This window comes from Palaemon carinicauda, chromosome 4 (assembly GCF_036898095.1).
Source record: "Palaemon carinicauda isolate YSFRI2023 chromosome 4, ASM3689809v2, whole genome shotgun sequence".
NCBI lineage: Eukaryota > Metazoa > Arthropoda > Malacostraca > Decapoda > Palaemonidae > Palaemon > Palaemon carinicauda.
Window position 1 is genome coordinate 167,439,665 of NC_090728.1, and position 22,422 is coordinate 167,462,086.

Genomic DNA, 22,422 nt, shown 5'->3' on the forward strand with positions numbered 1-22,422 from the left:
TGTTAGTAAATAGTAGGTGGAAACCCTACACCTCACTACAACCTTGCTATGCATGGTCTGCGGCCTACGCAAGCTGTGTGTTTGTGAAACTAGCAAGGTGACTTTCAAGGTGCGAGTTTTTCCGATTTACAGGAATTGTCCAAGTTCACAAAGATATACCCAATACCTCCCTCGACAGGGAATGGGGACGTAACAGTATTGACACAATACCAGGTTACACAAGGGAACAATGGTTTACCTGTAGTTGGTTGAGATCAGCTTTGCAGAAGACCCTGGATGCTGATTTCCCCAAGAGCGGGAAGGATGAAGAAAAGAAAGAGCCAGTGCTTCTTAACTCATTCACTCAGGCTAAAAGTGGGTAACCAATGCCCTCAACCTCCTGCTACTGGTCCATCAAGGAGCTTGAGATGTTAAACCAGTTGTTGTGCAGCCACCACAGGACCGATAGAGAACGTATCGAGTCTCCTGTGGGTTACGTCTTGCAGGTAGTGGGTGGTGAAGGATGTTTGATGCTTCGACATGCCCACTTGTAAAACCTGCGCCACAGAGTAGTTGTTTAAACACCCGGGACGTAGCAATGTCCCTGACGTCGTGTGCTCTGGGTCGGTGTGTTGGAGGAGGATCTGGATTCAGTGCGAGGTCAATGACCATGCGAATCCAGGCAGAGATGGTGTTCTTCGTGATCCTCCTCTGGAACTTCCCCGTGCTTATGAAGAATGTTGACAATTGGGGCGAGCTCTCATAGTTTCCTTGAGGAAGGGCCTCCAGTTTCTCTTTAACATTGCAACCATTAATCTGTATTATTGATGACTCTGCAAAGACTCCCAAACCATAGGGTTCGAATTCTTGGATCTGAGCTGCCAGAAACGAGGTCGAGCATTTCTTGGCCCTTCGTCGTGAAAGAGAGACGTTAAGGGGGTCCCATCAGGTTTGTCGATTCTCTTGGCCGAAGCCAACACGAGCGGGAGACCTGTCATTATGGTCAGGTGACCTCTACTGCTTGGAGTCCTGGAACGAGGGTCTTGTTTTCTGATTAAGGGTCCGTAGGTTCAACACTCTGTACGAGGGGCAATGCCGACGTGGAAAAAAGGTTAATTCCTTCCTGTCTGAAGGTGAGGCTCAATAACTAGCAGTGGCTTTTCACTGCTGAGACCAAAAGAAGCTTTCCTCCCAGTGGTAGCCAAGGAACACCCCTAATGCTGGCATAGTGGTATCTAGGGGAGGGATACCCCTTCAATGATATCGACTTCCAGTCCACTTAGCCTAGATTAGCCGCAGCTGAAGATCTATCCAGGTATCCAGACAATCTCTTTGCAACCTGTTGCAGGAGAGACTGGATAGTCTCCAGGCGTGAAGTTGCAACGAAGATGCTGCTTTGTAAAAATTTCACATGTGGCTCTTGGAGTCGCTGAGGGGGTTCTCTTGGGGTCTCCGTCGGGAGCTGCAGATGAGTCAACTGGGCATGAAGAATGCTGGGTGAGATGAATCTTGCTGACGAGACAAATTTGCTGGCAAGACGAATCTAATGGCCTTTCCCGAAGATCAAGGATGAGGAAGAATGGATGAATCCAATTCCTGTAAGATCTCTCAGGATCTACGTCAGTAGGTGAGAAGAGTCTTCTAGCAAGACAAGACTGTTGATGACGAGGCCTGCTCTGAAGGGCAATGGCAGAGAATGGGCAAACCCAATTCCCATGGGAGGAATCCCCCAAAAGGGGAAACCAACCAACAAAAGGAAGATTCTCTTGCGGATGAGAAAGGCACCCTCCGTTTACTGCCGCTGTCAACGATCCTTCCAGCAAGCAGGAAGATTGTTGCCTAGTGGCTGGTGGAGGAAATACTCCCTCGGCAGGGGAGTGGATGAAACTTCACTGAAAGAATCCTCCGAAGGGGAGACCAACAGGAGAAGGAAGTCTTTTCCGCACACGGGAAATAAACGATCAACATCTGCTGCCATAGTCAGTGATTCTCCCCATAAAGGAAGGAAGAGTTGCAGCACCTATAGGCAATCCTCTTGGCCGCACTCTCAGTTTCCCATCCCCGAGTTCTAGCTCAAGTTGAAGGTAAACATTGGGCCTTGTAGAGAAATGAGCCGGAGCTCAAAACAGAGTTCCCCTCGAATGAGGGTGGCACTTCTTGCCCGCAGAAAGGTTGCCCTCATATCAAGAGGTTTAAGAGGTGGTGACATTCAGACTATGACCACAGCCTGGAGTCGAGGGAGAAATCAATTCAGGGAAGAACTGAGAAGAATGACTCCCTGGATGAGATTCTCATCTGGCAACCTCTTTATCAGCACAGTCTCTTGTAGAGAACTGGAGGAAAGGAAGATACCTAGTGCCAAATGACCTGGGATCTGGCTGTTCCTGAAGAGGTTGGATTCCTTGGAGACTGATGCGTTCTTGTCGAACCTGCCGAAGTTTCTGCAGGCTGATGACCATGTCAATAGATATAAGTATTCAATATGACAGTTGGGTCTCTCTTGAGATTACTCCAATCCTCAGATCGTGGTAAACTCGAGGCGATGTTCTGGAGGAGCTTGAGACTGTTAGGATCAGCCAGTCGTCCGACAAGGCCGATCCTTAAGGGGAAGGTTGACCTTAGGGTAGAAACCCCTGTGACAACCCTTGGTGCTTGGCTAAACTGAAGCACCATTACCCAACATGACAGGCTGAAGACAGATGTCCCAAAAAGGGGACTGGGAGTATTAGTCCTAGTGGTCGATCCTGTACATGAAGCCATGGGGTAATTGTTCGTATGATCTCAAGCCTTCTCCTCGCATGACAGGGTTTAAATATCAAACTTGTTCCACGAGGAAAGGCTAAGCTAGAGACTTCTGTAAGAATGACCAAAGAAGCTCGGCGGTATCTTGACAAACCGCGTCTTCCCATGAGACCGGATGTTCCGATCGCGAGGATAGAGAGAGAGAATGCTTCCCACCTCATAAAGGAGGTTGGAAGAGACAAGAGAGTATGTGGACTCTCTGTCCTTGGTAAATAACATGAGCTGTGTATTTCGAGCTCGTAGGAGGGGTTTTACCATTACTGTACTGGAAAAACCTTGCTTCTAAGGATGAGAAAGGAAGATCTTTTCAAACAAGTCTGGTTAAAGAGAGAGCTTTGAACAACTCTGGTTACGGAAGAGTCATTGTCCGAGTTCACGAATGAATGAATGAATGATTTAAAGTTTTCAGGCATCCTGACATCTAAGGTCATTGACGCTGGTAACATTTAATTTATGTATACAAAAATAAAAAATAAAATAAAATAAAAAATTAAAGAGCATTCAATTAAAATCATAAAAATTGAATGTCATAAAAGTTAAATATTTTTCAGAAGACCTGCTTCTGAAATAAATCTAAAAATTCCACTTGCATGGTAGGACACATCATTTCCAAGAATCTTGGCAAGGATGAACCTGCCACCCTCACCTCGAGCCTCAAACAAATATCTATTCCGCAAGTTGTTATAATTGGGGCATTCGATCAACAAATGTCTTACTGTTAGAGGTACTAAACAGTCGCCGAGTTCACGAACAAGACTAAGTCTCATAGAGAGTTGGGCAAATACTGTATGTCTCTTCATGAAAGGATTTTGCAGATGGAGGCTGAAGGTGCTTACACGAAGGTACGAGGGCGTATAGGCTGACGGAGACCAGCAGTGCAAAAGATGCCGACAACCTTTGGTGTTCTAGTGGGTCACCCATCCCAGGGTTGACCGCAATTCTAGCAACTAAGTTGCCATAGCTGTCATATTAGACAGCACAAAATTTAATTTTCTAAGAAAGAGAGAACGAGGAGGGGTGATAACCCCATGGGGTTGTGCCTCCTGATGCAGGGGGAGGAACAGATTAAAGGGATCTGCTCCCACAACTGTGGCCGAGATCCGATTTGCCAGTTCTTATCTATGCAAAACGGTCGCGAGGTAGTCCTATACTATACGTGAAACAAGGGAGGTGATAGCAGCCGAACTAGCAACCTGGTCCTTGAAGCACATGGCACGTAAGCCATTCTGTAGTAGGACCGAAGTGTAGGTGAGGAGCATACGTTCATGAGGGATGAACATCCGCGAACGTGCCGGATTCAATGAAGAAACCTGGCAGCATGAATGCTGGTTCTTCAAAGTTCCCAGGTGTTTAAAACTTCAGGAACCGAAGAAACCCTGTTTGTGAGAAACAAACCAAACCCAGAAGATGAGAGGAGTATTAAGTGCCAAGGTTAGTCCTCGTGCATTACTCCAGTCGTCGACGGAAAGTGCTGGATTAGGTTTCCAGAAGGAAATCTGTGTTAAACTCCTTCAACTCTACGTGGGAGGGCTACCAAAGTGGCATAAGCCTAAGAGAGAGGTGAGAAGACGGTCTATGTCATCTAGATGATGGTACTCTCCAAAGAGAGACTCTCGAAACCAGCTCCTTCAATTCTACTTGGGAGGTCGGGAATCCAAAGATTCGATGGGTTATGGCGAGCCATGAACAACAGTTTGATGGCAAGAGGTCGGAGATAGGCGTTGGACAGGCAAACGCCGCAAGGCTGGCGAACAGTGAGTCCAAAGAGAGTCTGGTGAGACATGCAAAGGTTGGGAACTAGCAGGTAATGTGACGGCGAGTCTGACAACTCTCGTCAGGCTGACGATATCTTGGCGAAGGCAATAGTTGAGGAGTGGGCAAACAGCGAGGTCGTTGATGATCCTCCGAAAGGGATCGTTCGGCAGATGTTGACGAGACAATCAGAAATCTCTTTGCCAAACGTGAAAGAGCATGTCTGAGGTGACGAGGAGGATCACAAGCTCGACAATGAAGATCCTCCGCAGGGTAGACTGCTCAGTAGAAAGATCTCTGGAAGGTCTCCGGATAGGTATCGCTACTCGCGAGAACCACTCAACCCTCCGGCGGGAAAGGGGTTTCCTGAGGGGGAGCGGACAAGCTAAAGGTCATGCGCACCCTCTGCCGGCAAGAATGGCCAAATGAAGAAAACCATTCGGAAGCGCAACCTAACCTATGAACGGGAAAGGTGTTCACTCCGTAGAGGATCTGCCGGACGCCCATGTAAAGTAAGCGACGTTGTCAATAAGAAAGAGCAAGACCAAATTCAAGCTCTGTGAAGGCCGCAAGCAGATTTCCTTCAAGAACATGTAGGGGGGAGGGCAACGTTAAAATCCAAATGGAGGGGTATCAAAAGAATAATGACTCCCCTGTGGTGGCAGTAACAGAGTCACTCAGAAGGCCCCCACCCTACGGGTTATCCGTCGTTCAAGGGGGAGATCGTAAGCAAAGTTTCCCTGCCCTTGAGAACCTGCCACACTATGCTGTCACACAAACAGCAACATTTACGGTAAAGAAAATCTTAAAATACATATAAAAGAAAACACAAGAATAAGCAAAAAAAGCCAAATAGCCAGAAAGTTGGAGAGGGGAGAGAGACCCAGAGCCAAAAGTACAGTAAAGCGAGGTTCATAGCCGAGGTATGAGTGAGAGGGGTAGCTACTAAATCCCGCCCGCTAACTAGTGGTGTGGGTGGTTAACCCTCGCTTAAAGTCTAATGGCTCGTCTTTCACGTAATACCCCTCATAAATAGCGTTGGGTTGTATTTTAATTACGGAACAAACTACAAATTTTACATACTAATTTGTATTTTTCGTAGCTATAAAAACCCGATTCATTTATATGGGGTAACTACTAATCGTGTTTTCTACGGCCGGCCAATCAACATTTTGGTTGACTGCGTCATGCTTTGTTGCTGGTAAACACAGTGCATTGCGCAAGGAGCAAGAAGGAGCTTGCTCACAGTGTCTCTTCACAACGATCACCTGGTCCAAGACTTGCGGGGCCGTTTGAGACGGGACCTTCGGTAAATGACTTAGGTTGGTATAGCTAGGATAAATACAAATTATATAAAATTTGTAGTTCATTCTTATGCGAATATAAACTTCAGTCATTTAATGGGGAGTCTTCCTTAGGAGGGATGAAGTCTCCTTGAAGTTGGAAGGTAAACCCTTCCCATCTAGAAGATCTAAGTACTATAAGTAATAGCATGAGATCAAAATGAAACGTCGAGGAAAATGTAGCTGGCTTGTAAAGAGGCAAGGACAAACTTCCAATTTTTGAGTTAAATGCCTCTCTGATACAATTGCTATTAATAATAGTAAGTAATCTAATTGAACCGACAGGGAAAGGAGTAGCCAGCTCATAAAGACGCAATGCTATTTGTTCAGGTCCCAAACAGGTAATCCTCGCCAGGGGTGAAGTGGTATGGACATCAAGCGTTACATAATAAAAGGGGCAATTATTGAGTATATCATCAAATACTAAAGAAATTGAGGCACACTTACTTGCATCAGGGTGAAAAACCCCAGACAGGCTTCAAGTCCAATTAAGATCATTATCCGCCTCAGAGTTCCTTCTACAGTAGTAAAATAATGTGAGAGTCAACAGTTAGGTCATAGTTGTGCTGCCACCACAATGCCTAGTGAAAGGATATCCAAAGGCTTGAATGTGCCATCTTTAAGGTAAATGTTTGAAGGTGGGTTATCCCTTCCATCCACCAGCTTGAGGACTTGTATTAATGTTTGGTTTCGCGGAACGCTGAGGTTGCAGCAAACCCACATGTATCGTATGCTCGAGGGGGGGACCTAGCAACGATTTCCCTGACGATGTATATGTTCTTATGACAATTTCTCTCCATCAAAGAGAGATGGTTCTTCAGAACACATTCTTTTGGAGCAACCATGATAAGTGAATAAAGTGGTCTTTGTGACTAGTACAGTATTATCGAGTGGTTTTGCGGAACGCTAAGGTTGCGGCAAGCCCATCTAGATCATATGCTTGAGAGGTGGTCCCTAGCAATACTTCCCGAGAAAGCATAGATTCTTCTGACCACTTTCTTCCGGAGAGGGTAGAGCTCGTGAACAAACAAGGGAGCAATATGTCCCAGCTACAGTATTTGTTCTATCAGAAACTTGCACTGCTCTACGGGGCAGAGTAACTAGTCGGTTCTGTCATCAAGAACTTCCTTGAGAGACAATATCATGAAAGAGTTAACCTGAGATCTTTTCTAACTGGAGTCTGGATTATTCATTCAAGCAGAGACAGGAAAAGGTGGCAGATTTTCTGATGTCATGTTATTGAGTGGGGGTCCCTGGGGACTCTTACCCTGAATATATAGTAGTGAGTTTCATGTTAGGCCTTAACCAACAGGGTATCCATGTTCTGGAAGAATTTCCGTTTTGATATGAGGACGTCAACAGCGTAACATACTTGGTATTCTTCGACAGAGGGGTTGGAGCACTGTTCGTCCATGGACTTTTTGAGAGGCAGACTCATGAAAAGTCCAAGAGAAATTCACCAGACCGGGTGTCATCAAAATGAGAAAAAGATAACCAAAGAAAATGTAGCATTTTCTGAACTAGGTTTCACGGAAAAGAGGACCCTGCAATTAAGCTTGTTTACTTGGCTGGTAGTTCAATAAAGTAAAAGGAAATGGTAGTTAGTTCCTTGACTTAAGCTCTTCTATCTGGGATTGTGAGGGTAATCTTAGGAGACAATAATAGAAAAAAACCTTTCTTCCTGACTCAATAGTAGGGGGGTTACTCCCATGAGACAGTTCCGTCCTCCATAAACCTTAGTATCGAGGGCATCGATAGTTTTTTCAGGGAGGAGAACTTTAGTATCTCAAATAAGGGGCTGCTTAAAGATCTAGAACTCTGTAATAATCCCTAGTAAGGGTTCTACTTTGATTGGAACAGTCATCGTTTGCTGACTAACTCTTCCCAGGGAAGACGTCAGTTAGAATTCTATGTGACATGTCATGCAAATTCATTGTGACTAGTCTAAGAGTGCGTGCAGCTCTCTTTATTTATTTCGGTGGTCTCCTCAGGTTCACTGTGATTAGTTCCAGCCTCCTTGACCGTTTCTTGTACATAAGTTGTGATTTCCATCAGACTCCCTTGGATCTCCTGATCTTATATTCCGGAGGTAAGGCAGGAGGACGTTGGCCATTATCATATTATCATAGTATTGGTTGAAAATGGTGGCTAACAAGCATTCTGGTATTCTGGCAAAGTTAAATGATTCATGACATGGAAAAGCATTCAAGGCCAAGCTTGGTTAAGAGGTATAAAAGGCATAACTCCCTTGGTCATACCTGGTTAGTACTCATAGGTAGTCAAGACCGCTCCTACTCGGTTATGACTTGGCTCTGCGGGGAAAGTATCTGGACTAGGTCTCTTCATAAACCTCCTTGTCAGGCTTCCTGACAGAGGTAAAGACAATTTTACAGCTCTAAAAATCTTTATCCATGAGTGATTTTTCCTTATCTTTTTCAGAGAGGATTTGTAGCCCCTCTAGACTCGGAAGGAAGTACAGTACTGAAGTCCTGTTTAACTGATGGACGGGAAAAAACAGGAAGGCAACTTTCGACCTCACAGTTGTGCTTTCCTCTCAAGACGTCATGTCCCCTAAAGGGATATGGTAAGCCAAGTTTCTTCTGACTGGGGAGGGGTTGTGCATACTTATAGTCTTCTAACACTAAACACCACTCGCATCAAGGATACTTATATATCTAGCGGAAACATCGCTTCTCAGGACGAGTAATATTTTCCCAGAGAAAAAGGTTGTCATCCAAAATCTGGTTTTGGGGATGATCATTCTTTCTGAGACAGAAAAGGTGCCGGCTTATAGTTAGACATCTGGCCGTAATCGGTTGGAGATCACTTCCCTTCAATATGTTAGAGAGGACCCATACTTCCATAGCCTAATTTTTCTGCCACAATCTTGAGTCCTGACAGGGATGTGGATTAGAAACGGCATTTTTCTTCACAAAAGGTAGTATCCTATCGATCTTCCCTGAAGTAGGCCTCGTAAGGGTTTGCAGTTGGTGCCTCACCGTAATTTCGGGTAACCAATGGTCTTAAAAAACGGATTTTGAGCAAAGCAAAAAATCTATTTTTGGGTGATATAGCCATGTCGTCCTGATAGAAGGTTCCTTTAGGTAGCTTTCTAAGGGATATTTGGCTACAGTGATACTCCCAGAGAATTGACCACAGGTCTCCAGAATTCTAACTCCTGGCGCGAGTATCCTTAATATAACTCTAAAGGATATCGCATAATATCAGGGGACATATTTCTTGATACGACACATAGCAATCTTCACCCCAAAGAGAGTTTTCGCTTTGAGGGGGAAGAGTGGTGAAATTGAAGAGGAGCCGTTATCAAGATTACCCGGTGGATCCCCTCCCAGTACTACCACGACAGCGTACTATTCCTAGTTGCAATTAAGCATAGATAGCCGCAGATAAGAGTAGTTTAGGGTGGGGACTTTTGTTACATAGTTGTATACTCCTTTTTAGAAAGGCGGGAGGGTCCATCAGGACGACATGGCCATATCACCCAAAAATAGATTTTTCGCTTTGCTCAAAATCCGTTTTTTGGGCTCAGCCATGTCGTCCTGATGGAAGTTTACCAGAGAATTACTTGAAAGTACTATATCTGTGGGTTTGTATAAGTGCCTTTACTTTGACTAAGTTCCATATATGGTCTTCCAGACCTAATATATATGACATTACCGTTATTTGTCATATCCACTAAGTTTGGAACTAACTTAGGACTTCCTGCCCTCTGCAGGGAAATTGTCGATACCGACTATAAGGCGTCAAAGTTGTATTTTGTAGGAACTAGGTGGAACTTTTTAGCGATTACCAGGTTGTTCTTACAGAGGTATACTGACAAGTATATTTATTTTTAGGAAAAATAAAAGGCTGTGGAACATTTATTCGATTTCATGCAGGGCGAATAAGACGCAGATACATTTTATGTATTTATTTGTATAGACAAATGTAAACACACCAACGAATGTATCATAAATTTTCCTCTTCCAAGATAGTATACGAGAGAGTTTCGGTGACCGTTTCTCATCTGCGCCTAAGCTACCAGCCTAGGGGCTTTAGTATACTTTCTTACATTCCCCCAATTGCTCTTGTATCGTCTTTTAAGTGGAGACTGACACCTCCTATACCTTCTAAGTCGATACCAATCTCCTTGCAAGATTTAAGAGCAATTCCTCTTCCCTCTGACTAGCCTAGGCTAACTCCAGTTGGCTTTGCCTTGAACTGTGTTCTGGCAAATCTTTACTGGAGTGTGCCCGTTTCTTTCTCTCAACCACTGAGTCGGTTTTGAGCTTAGAACGGGACATCAGAGTAGAATGTCTGTCATTGACAACCGTCCGTCTTGGTGAAATGATTTCCTAAGTCAGGTTAGGTTGCCCATGCAGGAGGCTAGACCTCCATAGGCCATACCCTGGAGGCGTTATATGATAATTCCTCCTTCCCATGGCCTAGCAGACAGTCCTGTGCCGACAAGTCCTAAGCCGAAGAATTGAATTCTTCCCTTGCCTAGGGCCTCCGGCACTAGATTCTGTTCCCCCCTTGAGACAGCGGCCTGTGTGCCGCCTTCTCACTTATCAGACTAACCCAACCTGGGGAACTGAATTCCCTGGCCGTTAAGGTTGTCTTTACAACGGATCAGAATCTCTTAGGTTAGGTAGTGCCTTCTAGGTGTTACCTCACCTACAGGACCCTTGCCCCTCCCCTGGTGTCCTTTGGTGTTGGCCTAGCCCACACACATCCTGGCCATCATTCTACAATCGACCCTATGGGTAGTTTGCGGAATTGGTTTGAGGTTCCCTGTCTGCCGCCAGCCAAGCCGGCTGGGATCCTCCCCCTTTTCTTAGTGTGTTCTTCAGTTCTCCCTTGGACTGCCTTCCATGACCCTACTACCAATATGGATGGGCTATGGTTGGATGGAAGCCCGAATATAATTCCCTCTTCCATATGAACCCTCATTCTGGATGAAGGTCTGCAAGGCTGAGCCTTTGCTTTCCCCCCCATCCACGCTTTTTCTTCATCTTTCATCAACCCTAGGCCGACTGTCGGCACCTTGCAGCTGCCGGCAGCCATCTCGGACGTCTGTCCGTCGTCAGTTTGCTCTGCCGCCGCTTGCCATGGGGCACCGTTGATCGGCGACCCAACGGCTACAGGCATGCACTCTGCCCGGCCGCCAGCAACTATGTTGACTGCCGGCGGCCGGTCATCCAAAGTCTGCAGACATTTTCCGCCGGCTGCCGGCGGGTCCACCTTGATAGAGGGACCCTCCGGCTGCCGGCAGCGGAGCAACAGCCGGCGACCCGCCGCCCCTTATCTTGAAGGCAGTACATACCTTAAAAAGCCCAGGGCAATGACGGCAGGCACACAGTACTGACGGCAAGGGTCTGTACTATAGCCTATACAAATTTTTCTGACCTACTAGGTGCTTCATGGGCAGCCTATTGTGAGACCACCACATCTAGAGAGCGATTCTCTCTGCTTAATTAATGGATGATATCCACTATTCAATAATCTCCAATATTGAACCTGGAAGACAGTGTTAAGTTTACACTTCATATCCAAGGATATTATCTTCCCATATAATTCGTCAAGAATTTAACGGTCAATATTGGAGGAAGTCATAGCAATGGGCTGGACAGGAGGCACATGTGGGTGTCTTTCCCTTTTTTTTTTCTAGCTTACTCTATCCTAAGCTAAATAAAATTTTTACAAATCTGTATGATGAAATCTGAGATTTTCACCGAATACTTATATGCTTTTCTTTCTTTACAGGAGGAGCATCCCAAATGCGGGAATCATTTCTGCAAGGTCCGCAGTAAGAGCTTCTGTGGCAATGATATGTGCAGGACCCATGCATGCTGCGCAATTACGAAGGGATCTCTGAAGTATTAGGACCCAGAGGTATGTACTGTTTGTGACAAACTGGTAAAAGAGGCTTTTGATGATCAGAAGTCCACAGATTTATTAGATTTATTAGATTTTCTTATTATGATTGATGCCATTTAAATGGAAGTACCTGTATAATGTTCGAAAGAATGTATTTTCTATTTTTCTTTGTGAATGTAAGTACTGTGTTATGTCTGAAGTATGCAAATGTTGGTTTTAAAACTCAAATAGAATTTTGCCATTGCAGCTCTGACACTACTAAAGTTTTATAATTCTTCAAACAAATGGCTCTTCTAGGCTAAAAAGGTTAGTGACCTCTGACCTAGCCTTTGGTCTAAATTTCATAATACAATTTATTATCAATTCTCTAACCTTGGAGCTATATGAACCAAAGATAAAAGCATTAATATATTACTGATATGCATAGCATAAAGTGAAGTACAAATTTTTTATCAAATTCAATTAATTAAAACTCTATGGTACAGACAATGAAAGAAACTTAAGGTTGGATTAAAAAGTATCTTTGAAAAATAATAAATACTGATTATTCAAATTTTACCTTCAGTCATAAATATGTGTAAAATGGAATTTTCATTCTAAAATTAATGCTAATAAAACTTACCTGGATAATTTAGCAAGATTATCCTAAGGTAATGTTTATTAATACTGTACTTACCTACACCTAGCAAATTATACAACTACTGTATATCAAAAAGAGGCAAAACCTTACTTTCAAAGCACCAGGTCGTCCATCTTCAGGCACTTTCAGTACAGAGGAAGCACTGATTGTCTGAGTAAATGCTGGCCAAGGTGTATTGTGTTCATATTTAGCACGACTAGAGAACAACGGGTTATTGCACTCTACACACGCATACAGACCTGGAATGACTTGAGAAGTTGAAATACAAAATGCCCAATATCCTCACTACAAGTATCATCCTACCTTCTTGGGGTACAAACTTGTGCTATTGAATTGAAGCAAAACACATGCAAATGTCATTTAGTTATAAAAAAACATAATCCAGAAAGTATCTGGTGAGAGCAAGCAATTCAATAGATTTTTAATAGTTCTCTAGCTATATCTAAAATAATGCAATTAGGACCACACAAAAACAATGAATCAGAATAACAAGCAAACAAAATTTAATTGGTATGTATAATACAAGCTACCTATTTTTTATAAATATGATACAATCCTATAGTCTTGTGTATATATATATATATACATACATATATATATATATATATATATATATACACATACATATATATATATATATATATATATATATATATATATATATATATACAGTCATACAACTCTTCATGAAAGAATCTGCTTACAAAATGTTCACGCTGCGAAACGAGATGCTAATATTTCTATGACTCACTTTGCAAAAAAAATTCATTTTAATAAAAGATTTGCTGGCCAGGCTAAGAATAAAATAATCACCCATCAAAAAAGGTTGAAGAAAATTGGTTTACTTAATAGAAAATGTAGCTGTAGTCTATAGTAGGGGTAATTATAATAGTACAGTACAAATGGTACTATATATGTTACTATAGCTGTATATGTACAGTATTGTACTGTATTTATTGTATTATTTACCATTTATTATTACATTATGTTCTAATAACTACTTAATTTACAGGTTTTAACAATTAGTTTGGGTATACTGAATGGTTCAAATGTATTTGGCTGTACAGTATTTCATTGTGGTTATACTGTGCCTTCATTATAAAATCTAATGTGGTGTTTTGTAGGGTTTGGAACGAATTAGGCAATTTACATGTAAAATGTGACTCACAACACTTAAAAATCACTTTACGAAAGCCACCCTAGAACAAATCAATTTTGTGTTATGAGGCATTACTGTATGTATGTATGTATGTATGTATACATATATATATATATATATATATATATATATATATAATATATATATATATATATATATATATATATACACACACTAATGCCTCACAACACGAAATTAACTCGTTCTGGAGTGGCTTTCGTAAAATTATTTATTATGACAGACTTAGAAGGGACTACGCCAGGAATCACTGAACACGATAATGGTAGAAGATTTGAATAAAGCTGTTAAACATGCTAAGGCTTTGCAACATGAAGAGGCAAAGAAAGATATTGCCATAGATGAATTCATATACAGTACTTCTATATAATTTATCTCGACTCCTGACGATGACGACTTCATAAAACCAATGATTTTTGTCCAAAAAATGCATTTGTAGGTATTAATATAAGCATGGTTTACTAATAACTGGTCTTGATACTTTATAAATTAAATGATATATCAGTAAAGTTTTGTATGTGTGTGCATAAGCTTTGAAGAAAGTTGGGAGTCACTTGTGTGGCCTTTGAAGACATTGACGGACCTTTTAAATCCCAATATAAAGCATAGGATACTACAGTACACTCATAAGGTAATGCCAGGCAAAAATATGCCCCATCATTATTTTCATTAATGAAACTTAGGTTTTAACCAATAATGGATGAAATATATATTCAAAATATCTGCTGAAAACAGTTCTACATTTCAAGAAATGAAACTATTTCAATACTCTCCATAATGCTAATATGGCTACCATAACATATGATATCTGTACCGGCCACACTACAACGATCCTAGAAGGTTGAACAGACTTTAGTAATGTAATCATTGGTCATGTTAAACTTTTCTATGATCAATAATTACAGTAATCCACGAGTGTTTTAAAGACTTCAAGGATGTGTCAGAGACAATGAAAAATTAAAATACTAGGAAGATCAAATCATCACTTTAATTAACCTGTTTGTATCTTATTACTGGCCTCGGCTAAAACTACTTTTCCGACATTTCTGACAATAATTTGACTACTCTTGAATTAAATGAGCTATCTTACTTTTTTCTATTAAATCAATTTCTGCACATATTAAAAATCCAAAGTATTCTGGTAAATCATATAAAACCTCATCTATTAAGGATCAGCCCCTGTAAAGCTTGCATGGAATAAACTGCAAATCAAAAATTTAAATTCCAAATAAAAAGTGAAAAAAATAAGGCTCATGCAGAATTAGCATTGTTATGAACAAAGTCTTGGAATTCAGAAAAAGTCACAATGATACAGTATAACTCTTACATCCACTGTATGAATTTCTATAAATAAAAGGGAGGTCTAGATTAAAATAAATTACATAAAAATATAAAGAAAAAAATTCAAAAGTAATTTGTATTTTTCCTAGCTACACTAACCTGGAACCGCAATAAAAATCGTTAATGTGATCGCTAACGACGGATGGTGAGAAAAAGCTACAGCGATACCTGGCATCCTAGAACTAGAAGACGGCAAAGCCTCAATTTTAGTCAAGGGTCTCCCGGAAGGAAATGCTAAGATCAAGAAGGGTGATCTCTTGGGGAAGGTATTCACCATGGCAGAAATATATGCTCCTTCATCCTGCTTGATATTGCAGGAGTGCAATCTGACACCTGAATCAGGCGTTGTGGAAGAGATAGATAGACTGTCTACCTCAGATGAACTGGATTCTTCTCAGAACCAGTTTTGTCAGATGCTTAGCCATCATTGTATTATGGGAGTGAGCAAGGACAACAATACCTTACCACATGTATGACGAGGCATCTCAATTTATCAGTGTCCGGCGGTTTGCTTAACCAATTGCCAACACCATTGTGGAACAGTGCCTGGAGTTGCATGAACTGGGTATTATTGAACCCAGCATCTCTCCTTCGTCTTTGCCCATTGTTCCAGTCTGCAAGAAGGACAACAGTATACGATTGTCGGTGTGGACTTCAATAAATTGAATAAAGTGACAGTCTATGATTAGTTTCTGATGTCAAACATGATAAATTCTGTATTTGGACTATATGTAGTCGAGTATTTCACAACCCTTAATCCTGTTAGTGGATACCATCAGCTACCCTTAGCGGAGGACAATAAAGAGAACATAGCTTTCTCTACAACCTTTGGACATTGGCAGTTCATATGTTTATCCCTTGGACTGATGAATGAACCTGCAGTGTTTCAGAGAGAAATGCAGAGTATCCTGCAGGTGTTCCCAAAGACCAATGTAATTGTTTACATCAATGTCATCTTGATCCTTGGGACTTCTTTTGAGGAAAACCTGAAACTGGTAGAAGAGGTTTGGCTACTCTCCAGAAGCACGGGATCAAGATAAAACTTGTGAAGTGTTCTTGGGTTCAGGCAGATGTTAAATATCTTGGACAACTGGTTGGAGTTTCTAGTATGCATAATCTACCAAAGTGCAGTACATCAAGACAGTGGAGGACTTCCCCAAACCTACCATTATGTGTGAACTGCAAAAATTTCTGGGACTGGTAAAAGTACTCACATGTAGCCAAACTGTTATCTGCGAAAGACTAGAGGACATAAATCTCACGGAGCAAGAAAAATGACAGGGACTGCATTGATGGACTGTGCAAATTAAATGCCTGAAAGAACTAACCACGAAAGACATACTGTATTTCTCAGATTTTTACGTGGTACCATGTTATCACCCTTGAAGGGAGACAATATGGCAAACCTTTGTTAATCTACTACAAAGGAAGAAGGTGGAATCCATTTACAGACCCAGGTAAACTCCTTTATGTGAAGAAGAACCACCAGCTGATGTTTAGTCTGATGTGTATAATTGTATTGTAGGACTACCACAAAACTTGCTTATCAATGTTGTACTGTTTATTTTCTTCCAGAAGTGTTATCTTAAGTATAGTAAGCTTGACCAGTTAGTGAGTGACAAAAAAATGGCACACCTTTCATTCCACCAAGAGTGCTTGAAAATAGCCTCGGTGACACAGGCATACACTACAGTATGTGTTCTTACAACCATACAGTACTTGTGCAATTGCATCTTGTCTACATTCAAGCTGTATTTCAACTCAACCTTAATTTCTTTACATTTTTGTCTTTACATTTTTGTCCACAATTTACTTATGTGTAGGAGGATACTGTCTAGTTTTTTCTGCTATTTTCTTTACAAAATAATTTTTCTATGGTTTGCTTTTCATAATTACATCATGATCCTCATTTTTCCAGTCAATGAGATGAAATTTTGTAATTCAATGCACTGAAACTGGAAAATAAATCTTACCTGAAGTACACATTGCCTATTGGGTCCCCCGCCAAGAACCAAAACAAAGGCTAGAGCTTACTTATCATATTACTCCTTGGGCCCAGTTAGTTAAGTTGGGATCAGGTTGATTAACCCGATAGTAACTCTGCACGCTATGTCCAGCTGTAGTCCAGTAAATCAAGAATTGATTTTTCTTCCCACTATGGGACAACTCTCTGCTATCACTCCTCCTGGCAAAAGACCAACCACAGGTAAAAGGTGAGAACACGCCTACTGAATACCCAGACATCTCCCTGTTGTTGAGTGCGTTGATGTGTCTTCCCCCTATAAGACAACTCTCGGCACTCACTAAAGAAGGGAGGTTCCTAGTACCACAGTCTTTCCTACAAGGAGAGAAATAGTAGGAGTTGCTAGTAAGTGACTCTTATCAATCGAACTTCCTAGTCATCTCGATGACATTTTCTACTCGTTCTTCCTTAGATGCTGCAGCAAAGATGTAGCAGGTGTGAAGGGAAAACTTGGAGTTTGTATTCTCCAGAGTAGTGCAGGATGATGACGATGCTCTCAAGAGGAAAGAGACCACAATAGCACAAGCAGGCGATATGGCATTAGCGACTTCCAGGATTGGCAGACACTGACGGAAAAACGAAGGGCAGTGTCCTTCCCCTTCCCACTCTTCTTCAAACGTCATCGTTGTACATCCACACACACAAAGGAACAGAACAGCAACAGACATGTTGTCTGACAGAAGTAAGTACACAGGAGAATGGCAGGTAGCATAGAAGACTGTAATACAACTGCACTTATCAGGAAGGGCTGTATATCTTTGGATTCTTTCATTAATCTCACGAGCACAACTGTCTGCCAGACCATTTATTTAATCTGAAAGGAAAATCAAAAGAGGAGTACACCATGAAGTATGTTACATGGCAGTTGGGAGAGTCCTACACACCATCCACCAGCAATTAGTACAGTACTATCTCATAAAAAGTTTAAGCAGCCCTTCTAGCATTGCTAAAGTCATACTCCTATTAAAGGTGAAAGGTTTGTATTACCTGTAGGAACAAACATATATTGACAATTTAAAACGCTGCATACATGATTTCATTGTATTAATATGACAAATTCGTAGATAATTTGTTTTTACCTAACGATACAAACCTTTAGCTATTTATTAGGGGTATTACTTTCAGTGAAACTGAAAGGACGAGCCATTAAAATTTTAGCGAGGGTTAACTACCTATACCGTTAGTTAGCGGGGGTAGTGGCGGGTAGCTTGCTACCGCTCCCACTCACACACCTGTGATTTAGCTTACTTTGCTTGGAGGTAGGATAAATAGCTAAAGGTTTGTATCATTAGGAAAAATACAAATTATCAACGAATTTGTCATTTGCTCTATAACTGAAAAACAAACCTATGCTATTTATTAGGGGTGACTCATCCACTAGAAGGGGGGACATCCCTGCCAATCTGGCTTTTTTGCTTTACCCAGGGGCTCCTTGTATTTAATATGTTGGTACCAAATACTGTAAAAGCTTAAATATACATAAAAACCTAGGTATGTTTTCATATACTGTACTGTTTAAGAATAAGAAAAAACAGAATTAACTGTTAAACAATCAAATGGCAAGTCTTGGCACGAGAGCAGCAGTGACCGTTTTCTACCGAGCCAGAAAGCAAAGTGGGTGGTCAGCTCAGGTGTGTGAGTGAATGGGATGGACGGTTACACACCCCACCCCCCACCCCCGCTAACTACCGGTTGGGGGTGGCTATCCCTCAGTAAAATTATCATGGCTTGTCTTTCAGCTTCGCCGAAAGTATATCCCAATAAATAGCGGAGGGTTTGTAGATAGTGTCCGAACAAACAAATATTTGATCGCAATTGAGGGGGGAGCCCTGGTTACACCACTAAGAGAGAAAGAGAGGTAGGTAGGAATACAATATGACAGTACTGTACTCTATAAGATTTCAATGTACATAACTGTACTATACGATTATACTTCAATACAGAACATTCATTGCTGCAGTGTGTTCTACAGTTAAATACAATTGCATTCCTTAAGTGAATATTTAAAAGTGAAAAAACAAAACATGGGGGCTTTGGAACGTAATGACTGCGGCTGAGGTTTTCCTGTACATGCACTCTGCAGTTTAATATTTCATTAAATACATGTATGGAATCTATCTCTTACGACAGCCCTAGAAACAACTGTATAGTGAAGCATTTATATTTACTGTGAAACAGAATTTGGTCTGAAAATTGCTAGAGTGGATGAAAGAGAATACTGTATCTTTACATTATGATCACAACCTACTGAAAATGACAGTAGTGAACTGTATTGTAAGCCTGTTGAAAAATAACTATATGTCTCTAATCATGCCAATGCCATTTTTCAAGTCATTACCTTATAGGCAAGTTTACTTTCTTTCCTTTTACGAACAGAGTCACTCTTTAATGTTCTCACAAAAGCTGGCCAAGGAGTATTATGCTTGTATTTCATCTTACTAGAAAATAACTCATTGTTGCATTTTCGACAAACATAGACACCTGGAAGAAAAAAAAATATTTTGTCCTTGAAAAATTTTTAACCATACTGTATACTGATATTAACAAAAGGGGAGTTTAAGCTTACAAAAATTTACCTACCTTTCAAACATTTTTCCAGTTTTTAATAAAACAAACAAACTTTTTTAGGGTTAGAATCTGTGGGGTCCCCAAGAACTTTCCTGTCAAGATTAGAACAGGGAATCCAATATAACATGATACCAAGGGAGTATTATCTTCCCTGCCTGGGGGCCAGTATAAAGCATGGACTCAAGTATAGGGGAGATTCATGGATTCGAGCTCTATTGAACACGTCAGAGCATCTCTAATGTTGCATTCGTCTGCTAACTGATGACTTCACCATTGAGGCTCATTACTAATGCAGAAGATAATGCTTACTCCGGCATTTCTTTACGTACTGTACAGCAACCAATTTTTCTAAAGTTGTAGTAGAAGGACATCTTTGTTTGCTCTCCTAGTTGACAGGCTTTTGAGATTTCTACCTCAACTTCTAGATTAAGTACAGATAATTAGATTTAGATTCAATTATTTACCTAATTTTAGGATTACGTGATAGCATTACTGTTATTTGGTTGCACTGGCAATGTTTGGTTATGAACGTTCATTTAGGTATGACAGCCATTCTCTGGCTCACACCCAGCATAGAATTGGTTATGTTAGATTATTATCACAGTTTATCACATATGAGCTCTAATTCAATTTCATGCAATGTTGAAGCCAGGCTCTTTTGTTAATGTTGGACTGAGCATAAAGAGTGATGGTGCTTTTATGAGAAACATCAAAAACTTTTGAATAAATTTGTATTCTTTCTAACCATACAAACCTGAGTCCTTTTATAAGAATATACTTTCAGTGTAGCTGACACTCGGCTGTTGAAATTCATAACAAGGTGTCAGTAGTTATTGGTGGGTAGCAGAAGCCCCAGCCACAATCTAACAAACCGAGTAGCCAGTTTAACCTAGAAACTAGAGCTTGCCGAGTGATTGAGGCATGAAGTTTAATTTAAAGGACTCAGTTTTGTATAGTTAAGAAAAATACAAATTACTTTAAAAATTTGTGATCTGTTTCTAAATGAATACAAACCTTCATCCTTTACTAGGAAACTTATTTCTAGGAAGGAAGTCCCTATAACAATTACTGGTTTAGTTCCCTGGAAATGTTAAGTACTTTTGTTCTGACTAGGAACCAGAAGTGGTTACCTAGTACAGTATATGACTGTGTTCTAGAGAAAACTTTGACACCTCGCTGAAATATACAATGTGAGTGTACTCTCGGCCTGTGCAATGCAGTGTAATAGAGGTTGTTAATTTGTATGAATGGCTCTGGGTTTATATAGGAAAACAAGACGTACGACATTGCTCCCTCGCAGAAAGCAACGGGGACATGGACAGTATAATAATTTTATAACTTATACTAGGCTACACAAGAGAAGTGATAATTACCTGCAGAGGTTGAAGCCAGCTTGCAGAGGGACCCATGGTGCTGTACCCAAGGGAGGGGAAGATGAAGAAAGGAAAGCCAGACATTCTTTTTATTCATCCCAGTCTTAACCCGGTTAACCAATGCCCTCAACCAACTGCTACTTGTCCATCAAGGAGCCTGAGGTATCTTAAAGCACTTGTTGAGTAGCCACTACAGGACTGATGGTGAACATATCAAGAATCCTGTGGGTCACGTCTTTAAAGTAATGGGCTATGAAGGTGGTCTGTCTCTACCACACGCTCGCTTGGAGAACTTGCAACATGGAGAAGTTGCGTTTGAATGCCAGGGAAGTACTGACTCCCCCGACATCATGGGCTCTATGTCAACAAGCCTAAGGAGGATCGGGAGCCAAGACTCTTTTGATTACTAGGCGAATCAAGGAGAAAACCATGTTTTTGGTACAACTGATCTGTGTCATTGGTTACAAAACGAAGACTCAATCTGAAAAGGCCCGAAGCTATGGTCCAGCACCCCAAGATTTTGAGTCTTAGCAATAAACTCAGGGACAAAGCTGAGTGTCACTTCCCCCATCCCCTTGAATGGGCGATGTCATACGAGAGGCCATGAAGTTCGCCGACTCTCTTCCTGTCAGTTGCATGGCATAATGGTTCATAAGGAGGTCTTTTCAAGGATCTCAAGACGTGAGCCACGTCCCAAGGAGGAGGCCTAATCTCTGACTGGGGGCATGTGATCTCATAACTCCGTATGAGTAAAGAAAGCTCCAACGAAGAGGAAATATCCACTCCCTTTAGCTTAAAGGCTAGGCTTGAGGCTGAGCGATAGCCTTTCACCGCTGATACCGAAAGAAGCTTTTCCTCCCGAAGGTATACAAGGAACTCCGCTATTACTGGAATAGTGGTATCGAGTGGAGATATTCCTTCCATGACACCAACCACAGAATACTCTCAATTTTGCCTGGTAGACCGAGGCTGAGAACCTACGCAAGTATCCGGACATTCGCTCAGCAACTTGTCGTGAAAAGCCCTTCAGAGAGAGGAGACGCTGGATAGTCTCCACGAGTGAAGTCGCTTCGACTGCACAGTCTTGTGGAAGATGTTCACATAGGGTGGTTGTTTGAGTAGATCTGGTCGTGCAGGGAGTTCTCACAGTAGATCTACTAGAAGTTGCAGGACATCCGGAAACCACTCTGCATGATGCCATTGCGGAGCTACGAGGGCCATCATTAGATCTTTGGACACTCTGGTTTTGTTGAGCAGTCTTCTCATCAGACAAAACGGGGGAAAGGCATACATGTCTCACCGTTGTTGGAATGCATCTTGCCATAGAGCCTGAGGGTCCGGGACTGGAGAACAGTCGCTCTGTTCAGATTGTCCTCAAGCACATTTCTCTTGCCAGGAATGAATAGAGCTTATAGAGACACCAAATGTTCTTCTGACCATCTGAGGATCTTTACTGCAAGATGGCATAGAGGCTGCAAAAAGGTTCCGCCCTGTTTGTTTATGTAAGCCACTACTGTGGGGTTGTCACTCATCAACACCACAGA

At 41.6% G+C, this 22,422-nt stretch overlaps 1 pseudogene; it reads right to left on the bottom strand.

Annotated features, from left to right (window-relative positions):
- The window catches only part of LOC137640176 (methionine-R-sulfoxide reductase B1-like), a 72,306-nt pseudogene that overhangs the window by 17,020 nt on the left and 32,864 nt on the right, over nucleotides 1–22,422 (bottom strand).